General features: G+C 41.4%; 1 protein-coding gene across 1 annotated transcript in view; it reads right to left on the minus strand.

Annotated features, from left to right (window-relative positions):
• LOC125395974 (C-type lectin domain family 2 member D11-like) overlaps nt 1-12,295 on the minus strand; it is a 188,574-nt gene that overhangs the window by 87,765 nt on the left and 88,514 nt on the right. The window lies entirely within an intron of this gene.

Consider the following 12,295-nt stretch of genomic DNA (forward strand, 5'->3'; position numbering starts at 1 on the left):
CATCTGACTCCCAAATCTTTATTGGTAAAATCATCAGATTGAGATTAAGTTTACAAACAACACCATGGGAACATAGGCAGAACCAGAAAACTTTATCTGTAATTAGCAACATGCTAAGGAATCAGTGCGATAATTTTGATAGTTATAAATACCAATGAGAGCTAGAGGAAAGGCATTCACATCTGTGAGCTGGTCTGCAGAAACTTGAACAGGTTCTCACAGTAAATATAAAGCAAGCTCCTCAAGATCAAATTAGGGGACAGGAGAACAATTTTTAAAATATATGGCTAATTGCTCTGCTTTTAACAGAAGAGTTCTCAAAAATAACAATAACAACAAACCCTAGGAACCCAAATCAAAGAGTAGATTTGTTATAGCCCAGCTGACCAAGGGACAGGAAATAAATTCTCTAGTCAGCTCACCTTTCCTTACAGTGCAGTAAAAATCACTTGAGTCCATTCTAGCCTTCTTTGTTGAAGGAAAATGCCCAACTGCAGCTTCTCTAGGTAGCCACTGTCTCAATATAATATGGAAGGGGAAAACTGTAGAAACAGTTGTGAATTTATGGTCGGAGCACCAACACCATGAGACATTATCACTTTTCTCTTACCTTGCACCTCACCAGCAACATAAAGGTCTAATTCTGCACTTTCTATACCTGGAGCATTGTGCTTGTTTGTCTACATATATCACAAGTCACTATACAACTCACAACATGTGACTGGAAGATCAAGAACAACCATTGGAAGAAAACATGTCAGGGGTTGATGAGTGGAAACCAATGAGAGCACCTCCTACCAATTAAGTGACTACACTAAGAAACCAGTTTCCCCAGTAAGAAAGAAATGTTAACTGTGGTTGAGAATGTGGGGGAAATTGATGCCATTATTCATTGTGGTAGGGAAAAGTAATGTAGTGGTACCACATTGGAATACTATGGTAAGTGTTCAAAAGAGAGACAGAGACCAAAAAAGAAAAAAAAATAGTTTAAAATTGTGTAGCTGAGCAATAGTAATGTACTTCTTTAACTTCAGAACTAAAGAGGCTGAAGCAGGCAGATCTAATCTCTATGAGTTCAAGGCCAGTGTGGTCTACAGAGCTAATTCCTGAACAGTCAGGATACACAGAGAGAAATATGTCTCAAAAACAAAAACAAAACTAGGCAAACAAACGAACAAACAAACAAAAACAATACCTACAATCTGGTTTCTCAATATATGACTGTAAATAATGAAAGTGGGACCACTGTTATGTTCCACACTATAATTAATCTTGAAATTGGATCCCATCAAGTAATAAGAGGTGAGAAATCCTCCATGAAGAAATTCACCAAAAATGCTTTGTCAAAGATACATATAGATAAAATTATGTCAAAATATTTAATTTTATCTTTGTAGAAGAGCCAACTCTCAGCCATGGTAAGACAAGTCTTTTTCAGAAATGGATGTTGGAAAAAGTGGGGACACATAGTGTCTCAAATACTGAGAAAAAGTAACTGCTCAGCCTCAAAAATGGACATCTATGTCACCTCCTTCAATACCAAAGAATAGTGTGAAATAGGGGTAGAGGGACTGACTGTAAGAGCTGAAGATGAAGAGGAGTAAGATGGGATGCTGTTTTCTGAACATGGCAGGGCCGCTGTGAACACTCAAGCTTACAAGGGAACCTGGCAGAAGGAGAAAAGAAAGGAAGGATGGAAAAGAAGGAAGGAAGGAGAAGAGGAGATAAAGAAGAAGAGAAAGATGGAGGAAAATGTAAGCAGATAGAGAACAGGCTGAGAAGAGTAAAGGGTCAGGGAAGTAAAATGGTATGAAAAAGGGAGTAGAATATGGACATGACCACAGCACCTTTTATGCAAGCACAGAGATATTTTAATTGGCTAGTTTTATGTAGACCTGACATAAGCTAACTTCATCTGAGAGGAGAAGAAGAGTAACAGTAAATAAGTGTAAGGGCTGATCTCCACAAGGTTTCTAGTTTTTACAGACATTGTTGGAAAATTCCATAGGGAAAGCAATGATAATATAGAAATTACAATCACCAAAAGAAGCAGGTAGAACCTGACAAAGTAGTACTCTGGAGTTTGCATAATCAAAATCATAAAAAGGGGATGGTAGAACCTGACGATGCAGTACCCTGGAACAGGTGGCACCACCCAGGAAAGAACCAGCATTCAACGGAAAGTATCTGATATTCCAAACCATTAGATAAAGTTACTAAGCATCACTGAATCCTGGATTCACCCATTCTCCTCATCTAATTTCTTTTGTGATAACCAGCTTGGTGACAAGCAGATTTGTTTGTTAGCAAAGGTGGGCATGCTGCCATCCTGCTCAGGGCCTGTCTTTTATAGAAATTTCTATGTGGTCTGTTGGTAGGTAATTTTTTGGGACTGACTCTATGTAAATTTGACTGTTAGAACAAAGAATGAATGTTATCTCTCTAAGGCCTTCTGGGGTGGGGAAATGGAGCAAGATAATTCCATTGCCAGCAGAAGTCACACTGCAGAGGTGTTTTGGGAACAAATCCCATTTCAAAGGGAAGAATTATGGCTTCACAAGGTTTCCGCAGATATGACAGTGACTTTCCAAAAGATAAGTGTTTCTACAGCTCTTTAAAATGGGTTATTCCATTTAGATGTGTACATATATACTTCCTGTGGATCTGCCTGTTGGTCTGTCAGCTGTGCATTCACTGTATAGTCTTGTGAGCTCTGGCAAAATGGGACACACCAAATTCTGTAACAAAATAAGGTTCTTTTCTCAGCATCAGCCCATGTATAAAAATTGAAATCCATTTACACGACTTGTTTCAATGTAGTGAAAATGAACCACATAAAATCATGACATAACCTATGAGAAATGGGTATCAATTAAGTTTTTGAACACACAATTTAGCATGTCACCTTTTATACCACTTTAATAACATTTAAAAATAAAAACCTAACCCTGCTAAGAAATCTCACAATGTCTTTGTTCATTCTCTAGAATGTATGTCACTGAAACCAGCTGCTCTTATGAAAAACACTGAAATAAAGTGCAAGCTGGAGAAATAACCCCAAAGCTAAAGGTTTACAACCAGAAAGGGTAGGGTTCAGTTCTCAGCACCCATGCTTGCCTCTCCAGCTTCCTCTTTTCCAGACATGATGGTAGATATCAAATAAGCAAAGAAACTGATAAACAAGTAAAGAAATCAACAACTAATATTTAATTACATACATATGTACTTATATGTGTTATACATTATTATATGTATCAAAAGCATAAGCATAGTCATGGTCTCATAGAAGTTAGACAAGGATTGAAGCAGACTATTCTTTAATCAGAATAATGAAAGACATCAATTCTCTATGGAAATGGAGATCATGTACCCAAGAACTTCTAGAGAGGAAAGTTTTATCATAAGATGTGTTCTTCACAGTCAAGGCTGAATGATGCCAGCAGGTATTCTGTTATTGTTTCTGTAATTATTCAGTCACAAATAAGGCTGCACTTTTGGGTTCTAAAGCCATGTATGTGCAGATGGGCCCTCAGGCAATTGCCTGAATGTTAAAGTGCTCTGCTTGACCCATATGCGCGCATGCATTGTTACATCCACATATGACTTAGCTAAACCCTTGTGTGCATGTGTGAGCTTGTCATCTGCATCATAAAATGTTAGCTTCCGCACTTTTCTGTGGATACCCAGGCCTAATCCAGGAGCGCGCTTTCCTGAACCAGGGCCACGAGAATGGACGACTGTCCTAAGGGTTTAAATAGACAAAGACACAAGAGACCTGCTCACTTGCCAGAGAGTAAAAAAGCCGCTCTTTATTAAACTCAAGTCGGGTATTTATACCAGGAGGCAAGGCCCCCTCTCATCAGGAGCAGTAGAATAGATTGATACATTCCCAGCGCCTCAGGCAGAATCAGATAAGTGGGAGGTAGGTGTGGGAGGCATGTAGGGCCCGCAGCTGCAGCCTTGTTTACAGGTGGAATTACCATAACAAAGACAGCCAAGTTCTTTCTAAGCTACCCTCAAGCTGCAGAATCTCCAGGGACCAGAGATCAAACATCCCTGTGAAATGCCAAGGAAGAAAAGGGAAAAAGACCTGGGTACCTACATAAAAGTATGACATAATCATGTCAACCACCTGTGCACATGTACTAAGCAGCTTTTAAAAAGCTGGACACGCTATCTTCCTCTCTCTCTCTCTCTCTCTCTCTCTCTCTCTCTCTCTCTCTCTCTGCACACCAAGTCCCAGGCTTGTATGCACCCCTTCTAATTAACTCCTAAGAGAGTTTATTGCATGTTCCATGTTTCCTTCTCACACGTGCCCAAGTAATTTCACTGGTGCCATGAGACTCAAGAGGCTCTCGCAACCCAAGCCCCACTCCTGGGGTCGGAATACAAAACTGGGTATTTTCTCTACAACAGCCACGTGTTCCATATGCCTGAGTGTGATTTCTCTGCACAGCACTGATTTCAATTGATGAGTTTCCCCATTCTGTTCAGCTCAACCATTTCTCTGTACCCAAGGAACTGACTGTTGAGCTCCAGCAATCAACCTCTAGTGTTCCTAGAAATGAAGGGGACTGCCCCCAACCACAATCTTCAATGCTATGGTTGAACCCATTGCGGACATTCATCTCTGATTGTTTCCCTTAGCTAAAATTGTGTTTGGAATGGCCCAGGGCCCATCAACACACATTTCAGGGACCAGGGTCCCTCAGATCCTTTCCTTTCCTTTCCTTTCCTTTCCTTTCCTTTCCTTTCCTTTCCTTTCCTTTCCTTTCCTTTTCTTTTTTTCCCCTCTGGCCTCTCTGGGTTCCAAGTTGCCCCAACCAGATCCAGCCAGGTCTAACCATCCCACTTGTGGCCAAGGGACCCTCTCCCAAGGGTCTTGCAATGGTCGCATGCTGATTCACACCCCACCCACAGTTGAGAGAGGTCTCACTATGTGACTTGTGGTGTCGTCATTTGGCGGGTTTTCATGGTTTCAGCTATGTATAGCAAGCTATCCATGATCATCAATCCAGTCACCCCTGGGATGCCTTTTAGAGGACCTGAAACTCCATGGCTTAATGCCCTACCTACAGATTCACACACTTGTCCATCTTTGTCTTAAAACATGGCCTTGTTACAATTTAGATGGCAATCTATGTGGCTGCCTAATGGCACCTTTGATCCTGATATTTCACAGGAGCTTTCTAACTACTGTCAGCACACAGACAAATGGAAGGACTTTCCTTACATCCAAGCCTTTTACTATTTAGGCTCTAAGCCTAAGCCCTCTGTCCTTGCAAGTTTTTCACCTGCTCACATGTTCCTGGCTCTGCCATCTGTACTGGAAGAACCCTCAACTTCTGCTCTGAACCCAGCTAATGAACCCCTGCCTTTTTGATCTTAGAGGGCAGCTACCTCCATTCTCCCAGTTCCTACTCCTTTCCCTTTAGCTCCTAACATTTTTCCTTAAACCCCAGTTTCCACTCCTGCCTCTTTAGCCCCTATGGCTGTTTCTTCAGCCCAGTTTTTACTCCTGTTCCTTCAGCTCCTGCTGCTGTTCCTTCAGCTCTTGCTGCTGTTCCTTCAACCCCAGTTCCTACTCCTGCCCCTTTAGCTCCTGCTGTCATCTCTTCAGCCCCAGTTTCTACTCCTGTCCCTGTAGCTCCTACCATTGATCCTTCTGTCCCAGTTCCTATTCCTGTCCCTTTAGCTCCTGCCATTGCTCCTCAGTCCCAGTTTCTACTCTTCTTTCTACAACAGTTTCTTTAGCTACTGCTCTGGACCCCACTAAGGAATCCACACCTTCCTGATCTCAACAGATAGATTCTTCTGCTCCTTTTCTTCCCACTGCCTCACTACTTCCCTCTGCTCAATCTTCAGCTCTCCCCATACAACCTGCTCCAGAAGCCCCACTGAATCATTCTTCCTCTCCAGTGCCTGGCTAAAAAAGTCACCCAACACTGGCACCAACATTTACCCCTCCTCTCACACATTCACGTGCTACTATGGAAGGCATCCCTAACCAAGCCAAGTCTGCTGCAGATCTCCTGTTGGGAGAGGTAGCCAGGAGAGATGGATTGAATAGGTTACACATTCCTTTCTCACTCTCAAAACTCTCCCATATAGAACAAAAACTGGGGTCTTATATGTCTAATTCTACCACTTTCATAAAACAGTTCCAATATATTCCCAGTCTTATAATCTCACCTTTCATGATATCTATATAATATTTTGTAATAACCTACTTCCTGAAGAGCACAGGCAGATTTAGGAGCAGGCCAGACTATATGTAGATGATGAAGGACCCCAACTAGTTTTAACCATAGCTATACTGTTTTGCAAAGGATTCACAATAACAAGCTTAATTCAAGGCCTCCGGAATTAGGACAGCCTTATCTGGCTGCAAGACAGGGAATTTATGAACTGGCCATAGAAACAAAGAAAGAAAGGATTGCGAGGCCTGAGTCACGTATAAAGCGGGCTCGTCACGAGTCAGAGGCTGTGTAATCAGACATCAGGTCTCCAGCTAGAAAGGCAGGAAGAGATAAGAAAAACAGGTAACACAACCCCCTCCTTGGTATCCAGGTGGGTCTGGACAACCCCCCTCCTTGGTATTTAGGTAAAAGGTCAAGAATGTGCCATTCAGCTTAGCCTTATTTGAACTGACCAATGAAATGAATCCCCGTAACCACGCTTTTTTGCTTCTGTACCCGCGCTTCTGCTCTCCTATAAAAATCCCTCACCCCCAACCTGGGGGCGCGCAAGTCCTCCGAGAGACTTGTCACCCACAGGTACCTGTGTATCCAATAAACCTCTTGCTGTTGCATCCGGCTGCGTGTTTTCGACTGATCTTTGGGCACGGGGTCTCTCCCGAGGGAAGATGCCCACGGGAGTCTTTCAATGAGACTCACCAAACTCTTGCAACCCACCCTCCTTGGCAGAAGCAGTCTCAGAGCAGGAGCCTTATTGGGACTATAATATCCAGGATGGAATTTTAGCTAGGGACAGTTTTTGGACTTGCCACCTGACAGGTCTCTCTCTATAAGGCTGCCCTCAAGCCAGTAAGCTATACTAAGATCTCAGTGGTCATTCATGAAAAAAAAAATGTGAAAAAAAATCTTTCCACATTTTTGGAACACCTCACTAAAGCTCTGTTACAGCACACTAACTTAGATTCAGAAACCATAGAAGGCAGACAGTTACTCATAACTCACTTTTTTTTAATCAATGCTACTCTGACATGAGGGCTGAACTTAGACATTTGGAGAAAGGCCCCTTGACCCCATAGGCAGAAATCTTAAAGTTGGGTTTTAAGGTGTACCATGTGAGGAATGACAACTGTTTTTTTATTTTTATTTTTATAATTTTATTAAAAATTTCCATCTCCTCCCCTCTTCCCACTTCCCTTCCTTCCCCTCCTTCCCTCCCTCCCTCCCTCCCTCCCCTCCCCCCTTCTCCAGGCCAGAGAGCACTCAGGGTTCCCTACCCTATGGGAAGTCCAAGGTCCTCCCCGCTCCCTCCAGGTCCAGGAATGTGAGCATCCAAACAGACAAGGCTCCCACAAAGCCCATCCATGCAGTAGAATCAAAGCCCAGCGCAATTGTCCTTGGCTTCTCAGTCAGGCTCCACCATCAGCCACATTCAGAGAGTCTGGTTTGATCACATGTTCCCTCAGTCCCATTCCAACTGGCCTTGGTGATCTCCCATTAGATCTGTCCCACCATCTCAGTGGGTGAATGCACCCCTCGCGGTCCTAACTTCATTGCTCATGTTCTCCCTCCTTCTGCTCATCATTAGGATCTGGGAGCTCAGCTTTACAGAAACTTCTCAGTTTCAGGAGGTCCCATTTATTAATTGTTGCTCTTATTGTCTGTGCTACTGGGGTTCTACGTAGGAAGAGGTCTCCTGTGCCCATGTGTTGTAGACTACTTCCCACTTTCTCTTCTATTATATTCAGTGTGGTCAGATTAATATGGAGGTCTTTAATTCATTTGGTCTTGAGTTTTATGCATGGTGATAGAAATGGATCTACTTTCATTCTTCTACAGGTTGACATCCAGTTATGCCAGCACCATTTGTTAAAGATGCTTTCTTTCTTCCATTGTGTAATTTTTGCTCCTTTGTCGAAAATCAGGTATTCATAGGTTTGTGGATTAATATCTGGGTCTTCGATTCGATTCCATTGGTCAACATCCCTGTTTTTGTGCCAATACTAAGCTGTTTTTATTACTGTAGCTCTGTAATAGAGTATGAAGTCAGGGATGGTAATGCCTCCGGAAGTACTTTTATTGTATAGGATTGTTTTGGCTATTCTGGGTTTTTTGTTTTGCCATATAAAGTTGATTATTGTTCGCTCAAGGTCTGTGAAGAATTTTGTTGGGATTTTGATGGGGATTGCATTGAATCTATAGATTGCTTTTGGTAGAATTGTCATTTTTACTATATTAATCCTCCCAATCCAAGAGCAAGGGAGATCCTTCCATTTTCTGGTATCCTCTTCAATTTCTTTCTTCAAAGACTTAAAGTTCTTGTCAAATAGATATTTCACTTCCTTTGTTAGAGTTACCCCAAGATACGTTATACTATTTGTGGCTATTGTGAAAGGTGATGTTTCTCTGATTTCCCTCTCTGCTTCTTTGTTCTTTGTGTATAACAGGACAACTAATTTTTTGGAGTTGATCTTGTATCCTGCCACATTGCTAAAGGTGTTTATCAGCTGTAGGAGTTCTTTGGTAACGGTTTTGGGGTTGCTTATGTACACTATCATGTCATCTGCAAATAAAGAAAGTTTGACTTCTTTGTTTCCAATTTGAATCCCCTCGATCTCTTTATGATGTCTTATTGCTATTGCTAAAACTTCAAACACTATATTGAAGTAGTATGGAGAGAGTGGACAGCCTTGTCTTGTTCCTGATTTTAGTGGGATGGCTTTGAGTTTCTCTCCATTTAATTTAATGTTAGCTGTCGGCTTGCTGTATACTGCTTTTATTTTGTTTAGGAATGAACCTTGTATCCCTAATCTCTCCAAGACCTTTATCATAAAGGGGTGTTAAATTTTCTCAAATGCTTTTTCAGCATCTAATGAAATGATGGTTTTTTTTCCTTCAGTTTATTTATATGATGTATTACATTGATAGATTTTCGTATGTTGAACCAGCCCTGCCTCTCTGGGATGAAGCATACTTGATCATAATGTATAATTTTTGGATGTGTTCTTGGATTCAGTTTGCCAGTATTTTATTAAGAATTTTTGCATCAATGTTCATGAGTGAGATTGGTCTGTAATTCTCTTTTTTGGTTAAGTCTTTGTGTGGTTTTGGTATCAGGATGACTATAGCTTCATAAAAGGAGTTTGGCGATGATTCTTCTGTTTCTATTTTGTGAAACACATTAAGGAGTATAGGTATCAGTTCTTCTTGGAAGTTCTGATAAAATTCTGCTTTAAAACCATCAGGTCCTGGGCTATTTTTGGTTGGGAGGTTTTTTTATGACAGCTTCTAATTCCTCGAGACTTACAGGTTTATTTAAACTGTTCACATGGTTTTGATTTAATTTTGGTCTACGGTACTTCTCTAAAAAAGTGTCCATTTCTTTCACATTTTTCAATTTTGTGGCATACATGCTTTTGTAGTAAGATCTAATGTTTCTCTGAATTTCCTCTGTGTCTGTGGTTATGTCTGCCTTTCATTTCTGATCTTGTTAATTTATATGTTCTCTCTCTGCTGATGAATGACAACTCTTGAAATCACTGTCACATGCTAACCACAGCCTCCTGACCAGCTGAGGTGACAGACCACCCGATCTGTGCTGTCTGTGCTGCACCCTTGCCCCCCAGGACTTGAGAACCACCAGGCCGCTGTTTTAAATGTGGTAGAACTGGTCACTGGACCTGAGCATGCTTTAATCCTCATCTTGGTCTGCAAGACCTTGTCCAAGATGCCACGGGGAAGTACATTGGGCAGTCAATTGTCCTTGTGCACATAGTGGCATGGAGACATCAAACCCAGAAAATTTCCAACTTGACCTACTAGGTCTGGCCATGGATGAATGAGGTTTCCCAAGCTCCTTTGACCCTACTGCAACAGTCATCTGTCACAGGGAGACAAGGGTAAACATCATAGTATCAGGACAACCCATCTCCTTTCTCTTGGACACCAGAGCCAAATACTCGGTACTGAGGGAATTTGAGGGGACTACCACTCCTTCTAGTTTCCCGCTTGTTAGGGTAGGAGGACAGCTTTATCTACCTCAGCAGACCCCACCACTTAACTATGTTTTTAGGGGTACTTATTTCATTCATTAATTTTTAGCCATGGCAACCTGCCCAGTACCTATTATGGGAAGGGATTTTTTAGAAAAAGAAGGAGCTTCCATTTTATTTGCTCCTTCCATTACCTTACTTCACACTTGCCAGCATATCCAGTTCTTTTTCTAGCCTCCCAACCTCCCAACCCCAATGTCTCTTTACCTCTACCAGCCTCCCAGGTGGATCCCCCCACTCTGGGATACCCAAAACTCCTCTGTTGCTAAATATCATTACCCCATTTTTATACAATTATAAGATCCTACTAAGTACATTATCCAAGCTCAGTACCGCCTCTCTTAAGAGCACTAGGGGACTTAAGTCTATTTTCTCTGACCTTTAAGAAAAAAGTTACTTCACCCGACCTCTTCACCCTTTAGCACCACTGTACTTGTTGTTAAAAACCCTAATGGAACCTATCATCTGATTCAAGACCTCTGGCTCATTAACTCTGCAGCGGTCCCTCCTCATCCTGTAGTGCATAACCCTTGCACACTTCTTTCCATTATTCCTCCAGGAAATTTGCACTTCTCAGTTTTAGACCTCAAGGATGCTTTTTTCTCTATTCATCTCAGCTCTCAATCTCCAAACATCTTTTTCTTCACCTGGATTGACTTTGACACTCACCTCTCCACACAGCTCACTTGGACTGTCCTTCCCCAGTGATTCTGGGACAGCCCACACCTGTTTGGTCAGGCTTTGGCTTCTGATCTTTTTTCACTCTCTCCCCCAAGTGTAAACAGTATGTAGATGATATTTTACTTTTCAGTCCATCATTGCCAACCAGCAAAACTGATACCTCAGCTCTTTTAAATTTTCTGTCCAAAAGGGGCTATAGAATCTCATCTTCTAAGGCCCAACTGTCTCTCTGATCATTTACTTGGGATTAATTATTATCTCAACCCAAAAAGCTATTACCCTAGACAGAAAAAAAGCTAATTCAGTCTTTTGCTGTTCCTTCCACAGATAAAGAGGTTTTATCATTCTTAGGAATAGATGGCATCCTGAATTACTGGATGCCCTCTTTTTCTTTGCTCTCTGCATATGCCCATTCTCCATTCCATTACTAAACCCCTTCAGAGACTCCAAAAAGTCCTTATCCAGGCCCTAGCTCTTCACCTCCCAGATTTAACTCATCCTTTCTCCCTCTATGTTACAGAGAAGGAGGGATATGCCATTGGGACCCTAGGACATCAGTTGGGACCTTCCTTTGCACCTGTAGCATATCTGTCAAAGAAGATGAATGTCACCACTCATGGCTGGGCACCCTACATATGTGCTTTAGGGGCCACTGAGCTTCTTATTCCTGATTTAAACTAACTTTTGGGTCACACACCACTGTCTTCTCCCTCCACAATCTGTCGTATCTCTTAACTTCCAAAGGCTTACAAACTTTATCCCTTTCCCAAGTAATCAAACAAACTGGTGAGGTCACAGGGAAAATAAAATAAAGTTTGAATATAGTTATAATAGGAATGGGAAAAAATCAAGTAATCAGCAGTGACAGGAGATAATACACACCTTTCAATTAAAGCTCAAATATTAATGGTCACCATTACATTGTAAGGAAAACTGACTGGCAGATTGGATTAAAAGGTGGGGCCTGATTATTATTGCTCCAAGAAACACACCTCATCATCAAAGACCACACTAACTTAGAGTAAAAAGATGGAAAATTATAATTCTCCTACATCCTCAAAAATTTAAAATTATATTTTAATATATCTTAAGTTATTTTCTTTATCTATATATATATATGTGGTGAGAGAGAAATTGTTTGATGGTACAAAAATGTTTTTTTAATTTTTGAGGAGAGTAATCTCTTGATATTTTTCATGGTGACAATATTAACTTTCATTCCTACCAAGGTTGACAGTTTTCCTTTGTTACATACCCTCCTCCACATTTTCATCTCTTGTGTTGTTTGGTAATTGGCAGAAGGCAGGGTTTGAACAACAGACTAAACATAGACTTTTGCCATCAATTCAAGAGCATATCAAACTGAAC

The sequence above is a fragment of the Myodes glareolus genome, chromosome 3, assembly GCF_982192425.1.
Source record: "Myodes glareolus chromosome 3, mMyoGla1.1, whole genome shotgun sequence".
Taxonomy (NCBI): domain Eukaryota; kingdom Metazoa; phylum Chordata; class Mammalia; order Rodentia; family Cricetidae; genus Myodes; species Myodes glareolus.